Source organism: Dipodomys merriami, unplaced genomic scaffold (assembly GCF_024711535.1).
Source record: "Dipodomys merriami isolate MVZ:Mamm:240054 unplaced genomic scaffold, mDipMer1.0.p SCAF_1068, whole genome shotgun sequence".
NCBI lineage: Eukaryota > Metazoa > Chordata > Mammalia > Rodentia > Heteromyidae > Dipodomys > Dipodomys merriami.
In genome coordinates, this window is record NW_027202347.1 from 135,482 (window position 1) to 154,400 (window position 18,919).

The 18,919-nt window shown below is 38.6% G+C and overlaps 1 pseudogene; it reads right to left on the bottom strand.

The window, feature by feature from the left end:
• The window catches only part of LOC138814811 (tubulin beta-2 chain-like), a 96,382-nt pseudogene extending 88,099 nt beyond the window's left edge, over window positions 1-8,283 (bottom strand).
• Between the last annotated feature and the right edge of the window lie 10,636 nt (window positions 8,284-18,919).

An 18,919-nucleotide genomic window follows, 5' to 3' on the forward strand; every position in this document is an offset into this window, starting at 1 on the left:
GTAATTTTGTCTGACTTATCTCTTAGCATTTATTATAAATATAAAATGGTAAATTTCTAACTACATTGTTCTCTCTGATGTATTCAGTGTCACACTTCTACTGTAAAAAGAAGCCTTTTCTTCACATCTATTTACTATCTAATTTATATAATTATCCATACATCTACCCACATAGCCATCTATCTATCTATCTATCTATTTATCTATCTATCTGTCTGTCTGTCTGTCTATCATCACTGGTGTCTTGCACTTTTGGAAGAACCAATGTGTAGCCTTGGATTCTTATTCTATCCAATGGATTATTGTCTACTTACATTTTCATAGATATGGCCAAATGGGACTTTTTTAGAATTGATCAATTGCCATATTCTTTTGTGGTGTCCCCAGATATTTATAGGAACTCTAGATCTTATTAGTGTGGAAAGGTACTAAGGAAAAAAGATTTGAGTGCTTGATAATGTGTTTAATTAATTTTCTTTAGTAAAGAAAGCTAGAAAACACAAAATATGTCCATGCATTCAAACTTCTACTAAGCTTTACATTCTAATCCAGACTTCATAGAATTTTTCCTTTACTATCAATATTCCATTTGTAATGCCCATCTATAATGAGAAATTTTGTTCCCACTATAAATACATTTCCTTACTTGTTCAATTTATGTAGTTCTACAATATACACAAAGTTTCAGAATAACTAAATTCTTACACTCCTAAAAAGGACAGCAAAAAAGAGTTTATAATTTTTCCACGTTTTTATTTAGTAAGAGCTTGCTGAATAACCTAGGGTAGCCTCAAAAGCATGATCCTTCTGCCTCAATCTCCCAAGTAATAAGTAATAAGTAATAAGTAATAAGTCTGTTTGACCACCACCTCTAACATTGCCTTTGCTAGGCAAGCTTTTTGCCACTAGCTAACTCTTTATCTTCTTTAGATTAAAGATATAACGTAAAGCTATTATATGCCAAAATAACTGGGATAAGTTGGATTTATTTAATACTATTTCTGGTTCATTATCAAATGTGAGGTATGGATAATTTCTACTCCACTTATTAGCTTAAATAAAACTTTCTAATGCTCTGAATTAAGTTCTGTTAGGTGATTTCAGTATCTTTGTTTTTCTGTGAAGAAATTTCCCTTTGAATCTGTTGTGTTTCAAAATAGCAGTGATCTGGTCTCTCATTTCAGCTCTGTTAACCTCTGAACAAGTGGTGAGTTTCAACACACTTTTACTGAAAAAATTGAATTTTATGTAATAATTGCTACAGGATTTTTTTAAAAGTAGGAATTGGAAGAGGTAAGTTGTTACCTATCTTTCTGCTCTATTCCACCTCTTTTCTTTCTGATTTCACAGGCAGAAGAGATACTATTTGAAGTTTGTTGACAAACATTTCTTAAGATGTTGGGTATATTCTAGGCACTGAAACAACTAGATCTATCTGAGGATTAGCATCTAGTGTCAAAATGAAATTGTCCTGTGACATGAGGCATCCACTGAGAACATTATAAGCTTTTTCTACATGATATATCAAAAAAGTACATGTTTTTATTTGACTAATAATAAGCACATTTCTGTTTATTTTAAAGTATATTTTTGCCTGGTTTGCTTTCCCTCTAGTGATTAAATGGCAAAACTAAATTTCTCACTTGGAGTCCTATGTATCAAGTATGTGTAAGAGTCTGAAGATCCATTACTGATAACATACTGATAACATACAATCATCCAAGACAAGTCCAAGAAATATGATAGATCTATCCAACACTTGGAAAACACAAGCAAAAGGAATAATCTGAGGATAATGTGTGTAGAGGAGCACCTAGAAATAGAAGTTAATGGTCTAGGAAATTTGTTTAACAGGATCCTAGCAAAGAACTTCCCAAACATGCAAAAAGATAGGCCTATTCAGATACAAGAAACTTTTAGAACCCCAAATAGACAAGACGAGAATAGGACACCCCACTGCAACATTATAATCCACACAGGATCAACTCAGACCAAGGAAAAGATCCTTAAAGCTGTCAAGGAGAAAAGATTAATCACCTATAAAGGGCAACCAATTAAAATCACCTCAGATTTCTCAGCAGAGAGAATGAGAGCAAGAAGAGCCTGAAATGATGTATGCCATGCCCTAAAAACAAACAACTATCAACCAAGAATACTGTACCCAGCTAAACTCTCCTTCATAACTGAAGGCCAAATAAAAACCTTCCATAGCAAAGAAAAAAAAAAAGAAACAATATATCTCCAACAAACCAGTCCTACAAAAGATTCTTAAAACCAGGGAGACCACAATAAAGGCCAAGAAACTGCACACAAACTGAGAATCCAAGAACCATAGGAAGAACCCAGTTTTTGCAGCCCCCAAGAAGGTGGATAACATGGCAGGAACTCCCAAATACCTCTCAGTCCTTTCTATCAACATTAACAGACTTAACTTTCCAATTAAGCGACATAGACTGTCTAGTTGGATTAAAAAACAAGATCCTTGTATATGCTGCCTTCAGGAGTCACATCTTGCCCCTAAAAACAAACACATTTTCAATGTGAAAGGCTGGAACAAAATCTACCAAGCAAACGGCCTCCATAATCAGGCGGGAATTGCAATCCTAATACCAGATAAAATAGACTTCAACTTAAAATTTGTGAGAAGAGATAAAGAAGGTCTCTACAGATTAATTAATGGATCTCTCCTTCAGGAGGATATTACAATTCTAAGTATCTTTCGCCAAACAAAGGAGCACACAAATTTATCCAAGAAACACTACGTTCCCTCAAATCCCACATAGATCCAAAGACATTAATTGTTGGGGATTTTAACACACCACTCTCCCCACTAGATAGATCAACTCGGCAAAATCTCAAAAGAGAACCCGCAGGTCTAAACAACTGCATAGATCAACTAGTTTTAACAGACATCTACCGAATATTTCACCCAGCAGCATCAGAATACACGTTTTTCTCAGCAGCACATGGAACATTTTCTAAAATAGACCACATTTTAGGCCACAAAGGAAGTTATACTTTGCATTCTCTCAGACCACAAGGGAATAAAGTTAGAACTCAACACCAAAAGCCACCAAATAAAGTCCGGTAACACATGGAGGCTGAACAACACACTGCTGAATCACGAGTGATTCATGGAAGAGATTAGAAAGGAAATTCAAATGTTCATGTTATTTAACAAAAATGAGCACACAAATTACCAGCTCCTCTGTGACACAGTAAAGGCAGTACTCAGAGGCAAGTTTATAGCTCTGAGTTCCTACATCAACAAATTGGAGAGATCTGAAACCAACAATTTAATGAGACATATGAACCTCCTTGAAAAAGAGCAGGAATATAAACCCCAATCGAGTAGATGGAAAGAAATAATTAAAATTAAATTAGAATTAAATGAATTAGAATCCAAAAAAACTATAGAAAGAATCAACAAAACAAAGAGTTGGTTCTTTGAAAAAATTAACAAAATTGACACACCCTTAGCAAATCTTATCAGAAAAAGAAGAGAACACACCTAAATAAATAAACTCAGAGATGAGAATGGAAACATCACCACAGAAACAACCAAGATTCAGAACATTTTAAGGGAATACTTTTCAAAACTTTATGCTAATAAGTTTCAGAATTTGGCAAAACTGGACCTTTTCCCAGCAAATATTGACATGCCAAAACTAAACCAAGATGAGTTAAACCATCTCAACAGGCCCATATTAAGCATTGGAATAGAAACAGCAATAAGAGCCCTCCCATCTAAGAAAAGTCCACGACCAGATGGTTTTACAGCAGAATTCTACAAGTCCTTCATTGCAGAGCCCACACCAATACTCCTCCAACTCTTCAATGAAATTGAAAGAGAAAGTTCACTACCGACCACATTCTGTCAAGCCATCATAACCTTCACCTTCATCCCAAAACCAGTTGGGGACTCATCAAAGAAAGAGAACTATAGACACATTTCTTTGATGAATATTGATGCCAATCTTCTTTCTTTCATTCCCTTCCGTTGTTGTATAAGATTTCTGCAACCTTCATCTTGTATATAAGCTCATCTGATTTGGGAAGGGGGAACACAGAAATAGTGGGACAATAGGAAAACCAATCTGCAGTTGGATATGAACTATACAACTTTTGGGGGGAGAGAAGTCAGAAGGTGGAAAACTGGGAGAGAATGACGGATGGGGTGACCCCGTTCGAAAGAAAATGTACTCATTACCTGAATTATACTACCCCTGTGGACATCACCTTTACAATAGAGTTTTTAAGAAAGAAAATGTATTTTATTTCTAAATAGAAGAAAGAAGAAATGGTTGGAACTGGGAACACATTAATTGAAGTAAGCCATGTTCAGAAGGACAAAGGTCAAATGTTTTCTCTCATATGTTCATGCTAGACCTAAAAAGATAACATATACATAAACACATAAAGAATGTTTGTAATTTAGGGGATTGTTGAGGAATGATATAGAGGAAAGGAAAAACAAATGTTAGCTGATGAACAATATAGAAATACAGTGCACCTGTGAAGAGAGCAGAATGAAATTCAGTGAAAGCATTTGAGTAATAGATAGTACTGGAGATAGGAGAAAATTAGAGCAAAAGAGGATAGCAATAGAGTAAATTACACACATGTAAAAGGGCATGGTGAAACCCGTTTGAATAATAACCATACACTGAAACAAGCGAATGACAATCAGGAAAAACAGGTCTTATCCAGGGTATAGGTACTAGTGGCAAGGGGAAGGGAGAAGGAAAAGGAGAGTAAATAAGATCAAACTACTCTATGCTCACGTGTGTATAATGGATAATGAAGCTTGTTGTGATTGGTTTGGGAAAGGTAGAAGGGAAAAGAGGGAGAGAGGAGGGATTGAGTCTAATGAAAGTGCATGGTATAAGTATGGACATGTCAAATTGTTCCTCTGCAACTAACTGATGCTAATAAAAATATACAAAAGGAATTGTTATGCACTAAAATGTGATTATTAATTTAAGTTTAAAAAACGATTATATTTGTTGGAAGTGTGCTATTCCAGGTAAATAAAGAGATGGCATTAAGACCACTTTCAGCGATCATTTTTATAGTTTGTTACTAGAGAAACTCTGCTGATTGTGTAGAGTACCACTATACTATAATGGTAAAAAAATCAGAATCACTACAGATCTCTCTACACTGAATGCAACAAAGGCCTGGGAAAGTATGATCCGAGCCTTGAGAATCAATAACTGCCAGCGCAGACTGATTTAACCAGGAAAGCTAGCAATCACATCCAATGGAGAAACTAAAATTTGTAAAAATAAAGAAAAAAATAAATGGATTCATAAACAATAAGCTATCATTACAAAGAATATTAATATGGGGAACACAACCTGAAGAAAGCAATCATGAACAGAAATTCACATCAGCAGATATCACTAGAAGTCTGACTTAATAAGCTCAGGAAGAAAGGAAAGAAGAAAAACTTAGGAAAGCAGGAAATTGACAGGAAACACAATGCATCTCTCTATAATAATCATAAATATTAATGGACTCAATTCATCAATAAAAAGAAAAAGAACTGCAGATTGGATCAGAAAACAAGACCTATCCACCTGTTGACTTCAGGAGACCCACCTCACAGCCAAACATAAAAACAAACTCCAAGTGAAGGGTTGGAGTAAGATCTACCATGCAAATATTCCCAGCAAGAAAGCAGGAGTAGCTATCATGATATCTGGCAAAATAAATTTTTCATTAAAATCAATACAAATAGAAAAAGAAGGATACTACATACTTATACAGGGAACAATCCAAGAAGAATATATAACCATAATTAGCTTATATTACCCAAATACTGGTGCACACAAATATGTTAAGCAAATACTCTCAGACTTAAAGAATAAAATAGATCCAAATACTATAATACTGTTGTGCCCAGATCGCAGGACCCCCACCAAAAAGAACACAAGGGTCAGACTTTACAACTGTTTTAAGTTTTTATTTAGATGGGCTGCAGCTCAGGCCTCTTCCTACACTCCGACACAGCGGAGACTAGGAAGAGAGCCCTGAGATAAGGACTTGCAGGGCTTATAAAGGCTCACAACCCTATGTACCACCAGGTGTTGCTCTGCTAGCTGAAACAAGCAACAAATGGTCACTGCCTCATAACCATTCATTCCCTGCCCCGCCCCACCCCGCTTGACTTATGGTCCTGAGACACAATCTTGTGGCTCCTGCCCAAAATTAACTCCAACAGCACTCGATCTTGAATGAGTTCTTATATTTCTAGTCCCTCTCTGACAGTAGCCATAAACAACAATAACAATAACAATCAGTCCATTTTTCTTTTCTTGAGGCATATGCAAAATGGTTGGTTAGGATGCTTGGAGACTTCCCATGTTTCCCCTGGTCGTCCAGGGCAAAGGGGTCAGCTGGTCTGGAATGGGTGCAGTGGACCCAAGCAGCAATGCCATCTACTTTAAGGGCAGGAGGAGTAGCCAGTAGCACCATGTAAGGTCCCTTCCACCGTGGTTCCAGAGATCTCAGGTTGTGTCTTTGAACAAGCACCCAGTCCCCTGGTTTAAACGAATGGGGGGGGGTAAGAATAGAGGCAGAATCATATAATGCTCTAAACTGGGGCCACACATTTTTGTGGACAAGCTGTAGATAGTCAAGTTTACATTGAAATTCAGTATCACTCAAATCAGCAAGCAATTCAGTCTGAAGGCTAGGGATAATGGGTGGAGGGTGTCCATACATTATTTCAAAAGGAGTAAAGCCAAGCTGATAGGGTGAATTTCTTACTCTAAACAGGGCAAAAGGAAGGAGCGATACCCAGTCTGCGCCAGTCTCCAAAGCCAATTTAGTTATGGTCTCTTTTAGAGTCTGATTCATTCTTTCCACCTGCCCTGAACTCTGGGGTCTATAAGCACAGTGCGATTTCCAATCCATCTCCAGTGCTGCGGCTATTCCCTGACTTACTTTTGAGATGAAGGCCAGTCCATTATCCTACCCGATGGTGGATGGAAAGCCATACCTGGGTAGGATTTCTTCCAGGATCTTCTTAGCCATGACGTTCACGGTCTCATGCTTTGTTGGGTAAGCTTCAACCCAACAAAAACTAGCAAATATTTATATCCAAATTTTCCAGTTTTATTTTCTGTGAAGTCTACTTTCCAATACACACCTGGCCTATCTCCATGGAGGCAAGCTTCTTTTGTAACCGGTTGAGTGGGGGCATTGGTGAGCTGACAGGCTTTACAATTTTTAACAATGTCCTCAATGAGTTGATTTCCTTGCCTAATTTTTACTTCTGAGTCGGAGCAAGTCCTGCATTCTTCGGGTTCCCATGTGAGAGGTCCAATGGATTTTCTTAAGTATCCCCTTTCCTAACCTTTGTGGCAAGATAAGTTTCCCCTCCCCAGTTTTTCAACAGCCCGGGTTTTATAGACCATGGGAATTTTCTTTATCCACTCCAATCTTCTTGGGAGTACCGAGGCTCATGAGGCAAATCTCATGGCCCTGGATCTACTAGAGTCAGTACTTCTGCTCTGGGCTGGAGGCCCGCCTCCTTAGCTGCCTGATCAGCCAAGTTATGTCCTTTGGTTATAGAATCAGTTCCCTTTTGCCGGGCGCTAGTGGCTCATGCCTGTAATCCTAGCTACTCAGGAGGCTGAGATCTGAGGATCACGGTTCAAAGCCAGCCCGGGCAGGAGAGACCGTGAGATTCCTATCTCCAATAAACCACCAGAAAACCGGAAGTGGTGCTGAAGCTCAAGTGGTAGAGCATTGAGGTGAAGAGCTGAAGGACAGTGCCCAGGCCCTGAGTTCAAGCCGACCAAAAAAAAAAAAAAAAAAGAATCAGTTCTCTTTTGATGTCTCGGCAGTGCATAATGGCAATATTTGCTGGTTCCCATAAGGCAGGGATGAGGCTTAAAATTTCTTGTTTGTTTTTAATAGCCTTTCCCTCAGCTGTCAGCAGCCCCCTCTCTTGGTAAATGGCTCCATGCACATGCATGGTGGCAAAAACATACTGACTGTCTGTGTAAATGTTTAGTCTCTGCTCTTTTCCCATCTCTAGGGATTTTGTTAGCACCACTAGTTCTGCTCTTTGTGCAGACATTCCCTTAGGGAGTGCTTCTGCCCACACTATCTCAGTGTCTATGGTGACTGCTGCACCCGCGTACCTTTTTCCATCTTGAATGAAACTGCTGCCATCTGTGAACCAGGTATGTTCGGTATGCCATAGTGGCAAGTCCAACAAGTCTGGCCTCTTTTCTTTGGCCAAGTCTCTCTTTTCACGCTCAATTTCATGTTCTCTATCCTTCCTTTCCTGTCTTTGCTCCTCTGTCTCTCTCTTATTGTAAACCTTTTCCGCCATGGCTACTAGATCCCTAATAAACTTTTCACCAAGTCTGTGTAGAGCCAGCAACTTTGGCTTTATGTCTGGTGCAGCTTGATTTATATAGGCAAACATAATCATCTGAGTCGACTCCTGGGTCTCAAGGTTTTGACTAAAAACTTCCATGAGCCTCTCAAGATATGCTGCCAGACGTTCACTTCCTCCCTGTCTAACATCATAAACTTTGGCCATGTTAATAGGTCAGTGAGCTGCCAACTTGAGACCTGCCAACAGAGCCTGGCGATAGAGGAGGAGTCACTTCCTAACTTCAACAATATTATAGTACCATGTTGGTCAGATCTCAGGAAAATAGGCAGCGATCAAGGCAGGATCTGTGATGGGCACTCCTGTGGGCCCAGGGATATGTTTCCAGGATGCCTCTCAGATATGGTCTCTCTCTTCAGTGGTAAAATGTACCTGCAAAAGCTGACTACAATCATCCCAAGTGGGCTGATGAGTAAAGAGAATAGTTTCAAATAAACGAATTAAATTCTGGGGTTTCTCAGAAAAGGGGGCATTTTGGGCAAACCAATTGTATATATCACTGGTAGAAAATGGCCATTTTTGGGATTTCTCTCTACCATCCACATCCACAGGATCTACAGTGCATAAGAGAAAAACAGCTGCATTAGATGGCATCGTCGAGTGACTGGCCCCTCAGAAACTTTAAGGGCAGGTGCCGAGTGTTTGGCTGCTGGTTCTATAGCTGCCTTCTCCTCTTGAATATTCTCAGGCTCCACAGAAGGAACCTGGGAAGGGGAGTATGGGGGAGGAATATTTCTTCTTCCAAATCATCTCCCTGAAAAAGCGGGGGGGTACAATTTCTTTTCCTCTTTCTTAGTTTCTTTTTGTAAGTCTAGGGGGCTAGATGGAGGGTTGCCCATGGTTTCCAGTCCCGTCAGTCGTACAGTCCAAAAAAACAATAAATAATACAAACAAAACACATGCAGGCCTGACAGTTACGAAGTGGAGATCTCCCAAATTGGTCCGCTGACTCCTGTCACGGCAGGGTTCCACAACACCCCACGCCCCACAGCAGCAGTAGCAGATCCAGAGTGAGTGAGTTGGGCCTTGGTTAGGAGGTCCTCTTGATCAGTTCGGGCCCAACACCAAACAAACCCATACCCCACAATTCTCACGGCGGGGTTCCAAGAACCCCCCCCCCCAAGAGGATCTGGGACTTCTCCCAGTTCCTCCAGGTTTGTCGTACCAGCGTGTCTATTTCAACAACCCTTTACACAATATGAATCGGAGCGTTTGTCCTCACAAAGGAAAATGAAAGTGCAAACAGACAACAACAGGACAAGACAAATTAACAAAGACAGCTCTGTTTTACCTTTGGAGTCTGAGGTCTCAGGGGTCTTTGGGGGAATCTTGAATGAGTCCCCACTAATATGTTGTGTCCAGGTTGCAGGACCCCCACCAAGAAGACCACTGAGAGTCAGACATTACAGCTGTTTTAAGGTTTTATTTAGGTGGACTGTAGCTCAGGCCTCTTCCTACACTCTGACACAGCAGAGCCTTGGAGGAGAGCCCCGAGCTAAGGATTTGCAGGGCGTATAAAGTCTCACAACCAGGTGTACTACCATGTGTTGCTCCGCTAGGTGAAACAAGAAACAAATGGTCACTGCCTCATAACCTTTCAATACTAGGAGAGTTTAGTTCCCCAATCTCACCAAAAGACAGGTCTACCAACCAGAGGATTGGCAGAGAAGCCACAGAGTTAAGTGAGGCCATATTTCAAGTGGAATTAATTGACATTTACTGAGTTTGCAACCCTAAAATGACACAGTGCCTATTCTTCTAAGCATCTCATGGAACTTTCTCGAAAATAGATCATATCATAGTTCATACAAGGAATTTAAACAAATACAAGGAGACTGACATAATCCTTTGAATCCTGTCTGACCACAATGGAACCAAGCTAGTTCTCAATAACAAAAGACACTGTAGAAATTGCTCAAATACATGGAAATTGAACAGCACACTTTTGAGCAATATCTGGGTAACAAGAAATTAAAGAAGAAATTTAAAAGTTCCTACAATCTAATGACAAGGAATACACATCACAAAGAAACCTGTGGGACAGGACAAAAGCAATCCTGAGGGGTAAATTTATAGCTTTCAGTGCACACATGAAGAAAATAGACACAGACCAAAAAAATAATTTCATGTTGTGGCTGAAACTGCTGGAAAATCATGGCAAAATAAATGAACCTAAGGTTACTAGATGGAGCAAAATAATCAAAATAAGAGCTGAGATCAATGAGAGAGAAACTAAGAAAACCATAAATAAAATTAATAAAACAAAAGGCTGTTTTAAAAAAATAATAAAATTGATAGAACTTTAGCAAGATAAACAAAAAAAAGAGAAGAAACCCAAATCAATAAGATCAGGGATGCCACGGGAAAAGTTACAACAAATACCAAAGACACCCAAACAATTATAAAGAAGTATTTCCAGAAACTATACTAAGGAAAGAAAACCTAGCAGAAATCGATGAAGTTTTAGAGAAGTACAAATTGCCCAAACCGAACAATTAAATAAGCCAAGATCTTACAATGAGAAATAGGAATCAATCAGAAGTCTCCTAAGAAGGAAAACCCCAGGACCAGATGGATTCACTACAGAACTCTATAAGACCTTTAAAGATGAACTAATACTCATATTCCTCATATGCTTCCGAGAAAGAGAAACAGAGGGAGATATCCCAAACTCATTCTATGATTCCAATATCATACTCATCCACAAACCAGGCAAAGACCCAACAAAAAAAGAGAACTACAGACCAATCTCCTTGATAAACACAGATCTTAACCGAATTCTAGCCAACAGAATCCAGAAACACATTTTAAAAAATCGTACATTACGACCAAGTAGGCTTCATTCCAGAGATGCAGAGATGGTTTAACATGCATAAATCAATAAATGCAATCCATCGCATCAACAAATCCAAGGTCAAGAACTACATGATTATCTCCATTGATGCAGAAAAGGCCTTGGATAACATACAACATTCATTCATGCTAACAGCTATGGAGAAAATAGGAATAGAAGGAACATTCCTTAAAACAATGAAAGCCATATACAACAGAACAATAGCCAATATTATACTCAATGGGGAAAACCTACAACCGATTCTCCAAAAATCAGGAACAAGGCAAGGATGCCCACTTTCACCACTCCTCCTCAATATAGTTCTGGAATCCTTATCCAGAGCAATAAGGCAGGAAAAGGCATTAAAGGGATCTCCATCGGGAAGGAAGTAGTTAAATTACCTCTTTCTGCAGATGACATGGTACTATACCTACATGATCCAAAAAAATCCAACCCCAAACTCCTAGAACTTATAAGTCACTTCTACAAAGTAGCAGGATACAAAATTAACTCACAAAAATCAGTTGCCTTTCTGTACACCAACAATATACAAGCAGAAAGGGAAATCAGGGAAACAACCCCATTCACAATAACCTCAAAAAAATTTAGAAATTAACTTAACCAAAGATGTAAAAGAACTATTTAATGAAACCTATAAAAACTTAAAGAGATTATAGAGGATACTAAGAAATCGAAAGACTTTCCATGTTCTTGGATAGGTAGACTTAATATAGTGAAAATGACCATACTGCCAAAATTGATATACAAATTTAGTGCAGTTCCGATTTAAATCCCAATGACCGTTCATTACTGAAATATAGAAAACAAATACAAAAATTCATCTGGAACAAAAAAGGAACTAGAATACCCAAAATAATTCTAGGCAAAACAGACAACACTGGAGGGATCTTGATGCCAGACTTCAAACTCTACTATAGAGCCATAATAACAAAGACAGCTTGGTATTGGCACAAAAACAGACCCAAAGACCAATGGAATAGAATAGAAGATACAGAAATAAAACCACACACACACATCAGCTGATATTTGACAAAGCGGCCAAAGTCACACAGTGGAAGAAGCACAGTCTCTTCAACTACTGGTGCTGGGAAAACTGGGTGGCCACCTGAAGAAAACTAAAAGTGGACCACAGCCTGTCTCCATGCAGTAACGTAAACTCAAAATGGATTGAAGACCATAACCTCAAACCTGAAACTGAAACTATTGCAGAACATAGTAGGAGAGACACTTGAACTTATAATAGGCACAGGCAAGAACTTCCTGAGCAGAGGTCCAACAAATTGGAGAGAGACTCGACAAATGGGACTACCTTAAAATAACAAGCTTCTACACAGCTAAAGGCATAGCAATCACCCTAGAAAGACAGCCAACAACTGGGAAAAAATACTTTCCAGCAATATATCAGACAAGCAGCTAATATCCAGTATATGCAGGGAACTCAAGAAAATTATCCCTCCCAAACCCAACAAACCAATTACAAATGGGCAAGGGAACTAAAGAGAGACTTCTCAGAAGAAGAGATAAAAATGGCAAAAAAAAACCATGAGGAAATGTTCACCTTTTCTGGTTGTAAAGGAAATGCAAATAAAGACAACCCAGAGACACCACCTTATCCCAGTCAGAATGGCCCACAATCTAAATTCAGCCAGTGACAAATGCTGGTGTGGATGCAGAGAAAGAGGAGCCCTATTACACTGCTGGTGGGAATGTACACTTATACAACCACTCTGGAAAGCATCTGGAGGCATCTCAGAAAGCTAAATATAAACCTCCCCTATGACCTAGCCATACCATTCCTAGGCATCTATCCTGAGCAAGAGGAACCAGGATTCAAGGACACATGCATCTCCATGTTTATTGCAACACTGTTTACAATAGCCAGAAAATGCAAACAACCCAGATGCTCCACTACAGATGAATGGATCCAGAAATTATGGTACCAATATACAATGGAATATTATGCAGCCATTAGAAAGGACAAAATAATGGCATTCACAGGGAAATGGATGGAACTAGAAGAAACCATGTTGAGTTAGGTAAACCAAGAGCAAAGGGACAAATGGCACATGGTATCCCTGATAGGTGGATGTTAAATACAAAATGTAAAGAGAAAAGACAAAGTAAATAAGACTTGAGAAACAAAGGACCTCCACTCATCTGGTCAAATCATTACTAAATGACCCCATGCTTCTGACCACATATATGGCATATATGTGCACATTGGAGGAGGACACAGAAATAGAGGGAAAGAGGGGAAAACATATAACAATGGGACCCATCAGCTGCACTGGATATTAATCAAAACGAAATAAGCAACTCAATGACAGTGATGGGAGGGAAGGAATGAGTGGGAAAGAGGGAACAGCTGACACTAAGCAAAAGGAAGGAAATATACATATCACCTGATATGAAAGAAATAACTGTGTTGTCAAACCTCATAGAACTCATAAACTTTATAGACCATGATAAAGACAATTGCCCCCATGAATCTTAGAATGTGTTTGTGACTTAACTATCCCACAATACAGTGAAATTTGTGAAATTTATGCAATCACTTAATCACAATTTAAAAATTGCAAAAAAGAGATGTATCAAAGAGAGACACACACATACACATATTTGTGTGTGTTTATATGTCTGTTTATGTATGTTTTTATATATACACATATATTAATATATATCTTTCTATATCTGTAGATATAGATACTTATATCTATAGATATAGAGCTACAGGTATAGATATATTACTCCAGTTCTATGGTTGAACTCAGGGCGTGGGCGCTGTGCTTGAGCTTCTTTGGCTCAAGGCTAGCACTCTAACACTTGAGCCACAGTGCCACTTCTGGCCTTTACTGAACAGTGTACTATAGATAAGAGTCTCCCGGATTTTCCTCCCCAGGCTGGCTTCAAACCACAATCCTTAGATCTCAGCCTCCTGAATAGTGAGGATTACAGTTGAGAGCTATCAGGGCCTGGCTCAGACTTATATTTGACCTTTTATTAGTCAAGAGCAGTCAGCAGCAGAGAAATATTATTTATTCATTTATCTATTTGTCTATTTATGTATTTGCAGTTCTATGGAGCAGGGAATTGCTTACATAGTTGACAGGAAAAGGTAGGGTGGGCAATTCAAAGATTAGTGTGCACAGCAGCAATGACAACTACTAGGCTACAACTCAGGGTGGCAGTTGAGATACCAGAGCTTCAAAGAGGAGGCCATGTACTGAAGTTAAAACTTTAGTTAGATTCCCCCAGTGGAACTAAGGTTCCATCGGAATTCATAGCTTACTTTCAGGTCCAGTGGGTCTAGTTACAGTTTTTGAGCTGGAGCTGCTTCTAGAAAGGTTATTTCAAGCAAAGCAAAACAGGGGAGGTATTCAATCTTGAGTCCTCTTGTCTCCCAGTATCTACTGGTCCTAACCATCCCACTCCATGGAAGCCATTCAAAAGTAGCTGGGTGCAAGAGCTCCTGCCAAAGTGTGCAGGACAAGGGGTGGGCAAGAAGAGGGCAGAGGATACATCTGAGAGCAAAGATACACTCAAGACACCGTATTCAAATTCTTATCAACAATACTTGAAATACTGCACTGACAGAGTCTGCTTTTTCATCTATAATGCAAAAACGGGACATTTACTCCATAGGGTTTTAATAATTCTAAATGCAATAATATATAGGCATAGTGTCTGGACATAGATCTATTCCTTTATAAGCATTGGTTTTCCTAGAGAGGTGAAGCGGCTAATCATTCTAAAGTGAACTTCTCCACAAAATCTTTTTTGGCAATGCTTTCATTTTGGTTATTTGATCAAAAACATCAGCAGAACCTAAAACTTCCTCAAAGAAGCAACTACTTAAAGCTCACATTTGTGCTAGAGGTCCCTGATAAGGTACTGCTTATAAGAATGCTCACAAAGATCAAGGAAAAAGTGTTATGAAAGACAAGTCAGTAGCAGCTAATCCTTGCTGGTAAGATAGAAACATAAGTTTTCATAAATCTACAAATAGAGAGCCTTTAGTGGCTGCACCAAAGTTTTCGGAGAGGCATGTTTCTTAACAGTAAAATCTGCTTTCAAGGTTAAAAGAGTTCTCAGAAAAAATATATCTGAGAAAAGGTAATAAAACTTTAGTTAGTTACTTAGTTAGTTTGACCTAATTTGAATTTAGGAGGAAAACGTGGTCTGGGAAAGATTTAGGTTCCTGCAAGAGGATCTAATTAATTAAACTCAGCCAGTTCGTGCCCACCACCTACAGCTGTACATGACCTAGAGCTGAGCCCAGGGTGAAAATTCATCATATCTCTCATACTGTCTCTACTTTCAAGGACTTTGTTTCTTGTTCTTTGTGCAAATTGTGATTTAGGGAGCAAATGAAACAAATCTATTTGATAATAAATAAATAATAGGCAAATTTTATGGATCACTATAATTCTTTTCTGTGTGTGCTGGTCCTGGGGCTTCATCTCAGAACCTTGAGCACTGTCCCTGAGCTATTATGCTCAAGTCTAGTGCTCTACCACTTGAGCCAGAGCTCTATTAACAGTTTTCTTGGTGTTTAACTGGAGATAAGAATCTCATGATCTTTCCTGCCTAGGCTGACTTTGAATAGTGATCCTTAAATCTTAATTCCTGGCCAGGATGAGCCACTGGCAACTGACTTCAATCTATATCTATATATGTAACATTATATATATATATATATATATACATATATATATATATATGTATATATATATACATATATATATATCACTTGATTAAAGCTAGCTGCATAAAACTCTTACTTTGTTTAAAGAGACATTTAATTTTAATGGAAATAATGAGGATTTTCAACAGCTTGTTCTGGAACAATATAGGACTTTGTCATTTACTAGCGTAATGGTTTGGGGAAAATCACCAGCTTGTGGACAATAATATTGACTCTTGTATTTCCATAGTGAGTACCTAAGGATCACCTAAGAGGGTTTGGTCTGCTGCCTGGTTCTACATTCACAAGTAACATGAGACTAATTCATGTGGACATACTCCATCTCGGAGCATCAAATTATTGTTACAATTATTGGAGAGTAATAAATGTTACTCTAAGTTTTCTGCACTTCAAAATTATTTGACGAACATTTGGGTAAATGCCCAAAAGTGGGATTGCTGGATCATAGGGGAACTCTATGTGGAGTCTTTTGAGGAAAGTCCGTACTGCTTTCCAAAGTGGTTGAACAAGTTTACACTCCAACCTACAATGCAATAAGGTTCCCTTCTGTCCACATCCTCTCCTGCAGCTGTTGTTATTAGAGTTCTAGATTATAGCTATTCTAACTGGGGTGACGTGGTATCTCAATGTTGTTTTGATTTGCATTTCTTTTATGGCTAGAGAGGTTGAACATTTCTTCATGTATCTATTGGCCATCCTTCTTTCCTCTTCAGAGAAGGTTCTCATTAAGTCTTTAGCCCACTTGTTTATTGGGCAGTTGTTTCTTTGAGGATTTGTTTTAGGGGGATTTAATTTTTTGAGTTCCAAGTATATTTTAGATATGAGACCCTTGTCTGTTGTGTGGCTAGTGAAGATCTTATCCCAATCCGTAGGCTTTCTATTGATCTAATTAGCTATGTCCTTTGTCATGCAAAAGCTCTGCAACTTCATGCAATCCCATTTGTCCAACTTTTCTTTGATTTGTTGTGTTTCCGGGTCTCTATTAAGAAAATTTCGGCCTGCACCAAGGAGGCCTAGGGTTTCTTCTATTCCATCCTGTAATGTTTTCAGAGTGTCTGATTTGACTCCGAGGTCTTTTTTCCACTTGGAATTGATTCTGGCATAGGGTGATATATAAAGAACTAGGTTCGTTATCTATAAGTAGTTAACCAATTTTGCCAGCACCATTTATTGAAGAGGCTGTCTTTCTTCCATTCTATTTTTTAGCTCCCTTATCAAATATTAGATGGTTATAGGTCTGTGGGTTCATTTCTGGATTTTCAATTCTATTCCATTTGTCCTGAGGTCGGTTCTTGTGCCAGTACCAAGCTCTTTTGATTACTATGGCTTTATAATAGAGTTTGAAAATTGGTATTGATATTCCTCCAGCACTGTTCTTTCTGTTGAGGATCGTTTTTGCTATTCGGGGTCTTTTATTGTTCCATATGAATTTTTGGCACACTAAAGCTACCAGCACAACTATGTTTATTGCAGCATTATTTACCAAAGCTAACATATGGAACCAACCCAGATGCCCCTCAGTAGATAAATGGATCAAGAAAATGTGGTATATACACACAATGAAATTCTATGCCTCCATCAGAAAGAATGACATTGCTCCATTTGTTAGGAAATGGAAAGACTTGGAAAAAATTATAATCAGTGAAGTAAGCCAGGCCCAAAGAAACTTACGTACCATGGTTTCCTTTATTTGCAATAACTAATATATGTCTGAGTCAAGCAGAAAAGGACAGATAAGTTGATGTTAGCGAAATGAACCCTAAGACATGTATTCAAATGTTTTTTTTTTCTTTCATGCGATTGTTTCTAACACATTTATAAGATTATTTCTTTGTTGTTTTGTATGTCCCTCCTCCACGGTATAACCCCTGCTTTCACTCTATTTGTTGTTGTTATAATTTGTGGAGGGGAAGGGAAAAGAACAAATCGTTTAAATAGGAATACAGGTGGATCCATTGCAACAATGAGACGTACAAATCGTTATGTCGAAAACAAACTTTACAACTTTGGTGGGGGGGTGGGGAGGAGGGTTGGCTGAGGGAGTGGGGAGCAGAGGGGATGGGAAGGGGAAACAAAAGAGGAGGCTACAATGCTTGAAAAGAAATGTACTCATTATTTTGCCCAGGTAATTGTAACCCCTCTGTACAATATTTTCACAATAAAAAATTTTTTTGATGACAGTACTTTTTTTCAATATTGGGGTTTGAACTCAGGACCTGTGCTTACTAGACAAGTAGACTGCTACTTGATCTATGCCCTCAGCCCTACAAAATTATGTTTAACAAACTATGCTCTGTTACCTGTTGTGAGTTTACTTGAATTAGAAAGGAATTTTTCTTGTGTTTCTTATATTTATCTCCAAAATCACAATGAGGTGTGGGGCGGCGGATGGAATGAGATTGTTTTCTCCTGATGACCAGATTATTATGAGAATATTGTAAGGAAGCAGAAATTATTTTTCTTAGCTTCATTCCTGAATAGTACCACTGCAACATTATTGGCATATTTTTTCTGTGCTTATTTTTTCCCTTTCGGGAAATAAAGGTTGTGCTGGAGGCTGAGTAGACCCTCTTTAACTGTGGAGCTGTGCATTGAGTCTTTATGTTTGATCATTACTTTTGAGTTAGGCTCTCACTTTCTGCCTGTGTTCATCCCTGGGCATGACCCACTTACATGAGGCTTGCTGGTAGTGAGTGTAGCTTATCTATGTCACGACATCCAGGGCTCCATTAAAAAGAGGTTTCATTAATTTCTTTCTATCTGGGCTGGCCTTGAGCCACGATCCCAAAAATCTCAGCCTCCCAAGTTGTGAGGATTAAAAGCATGGACCACCAATATCTGGCTTCCTTTAGACAGTTAATGGGCTATTTATAAAGATTAAATTTGTACTATGTTTACTATGCATATTACTATCATGCCTTTTGGTTAATTTTGTATTTTAAGG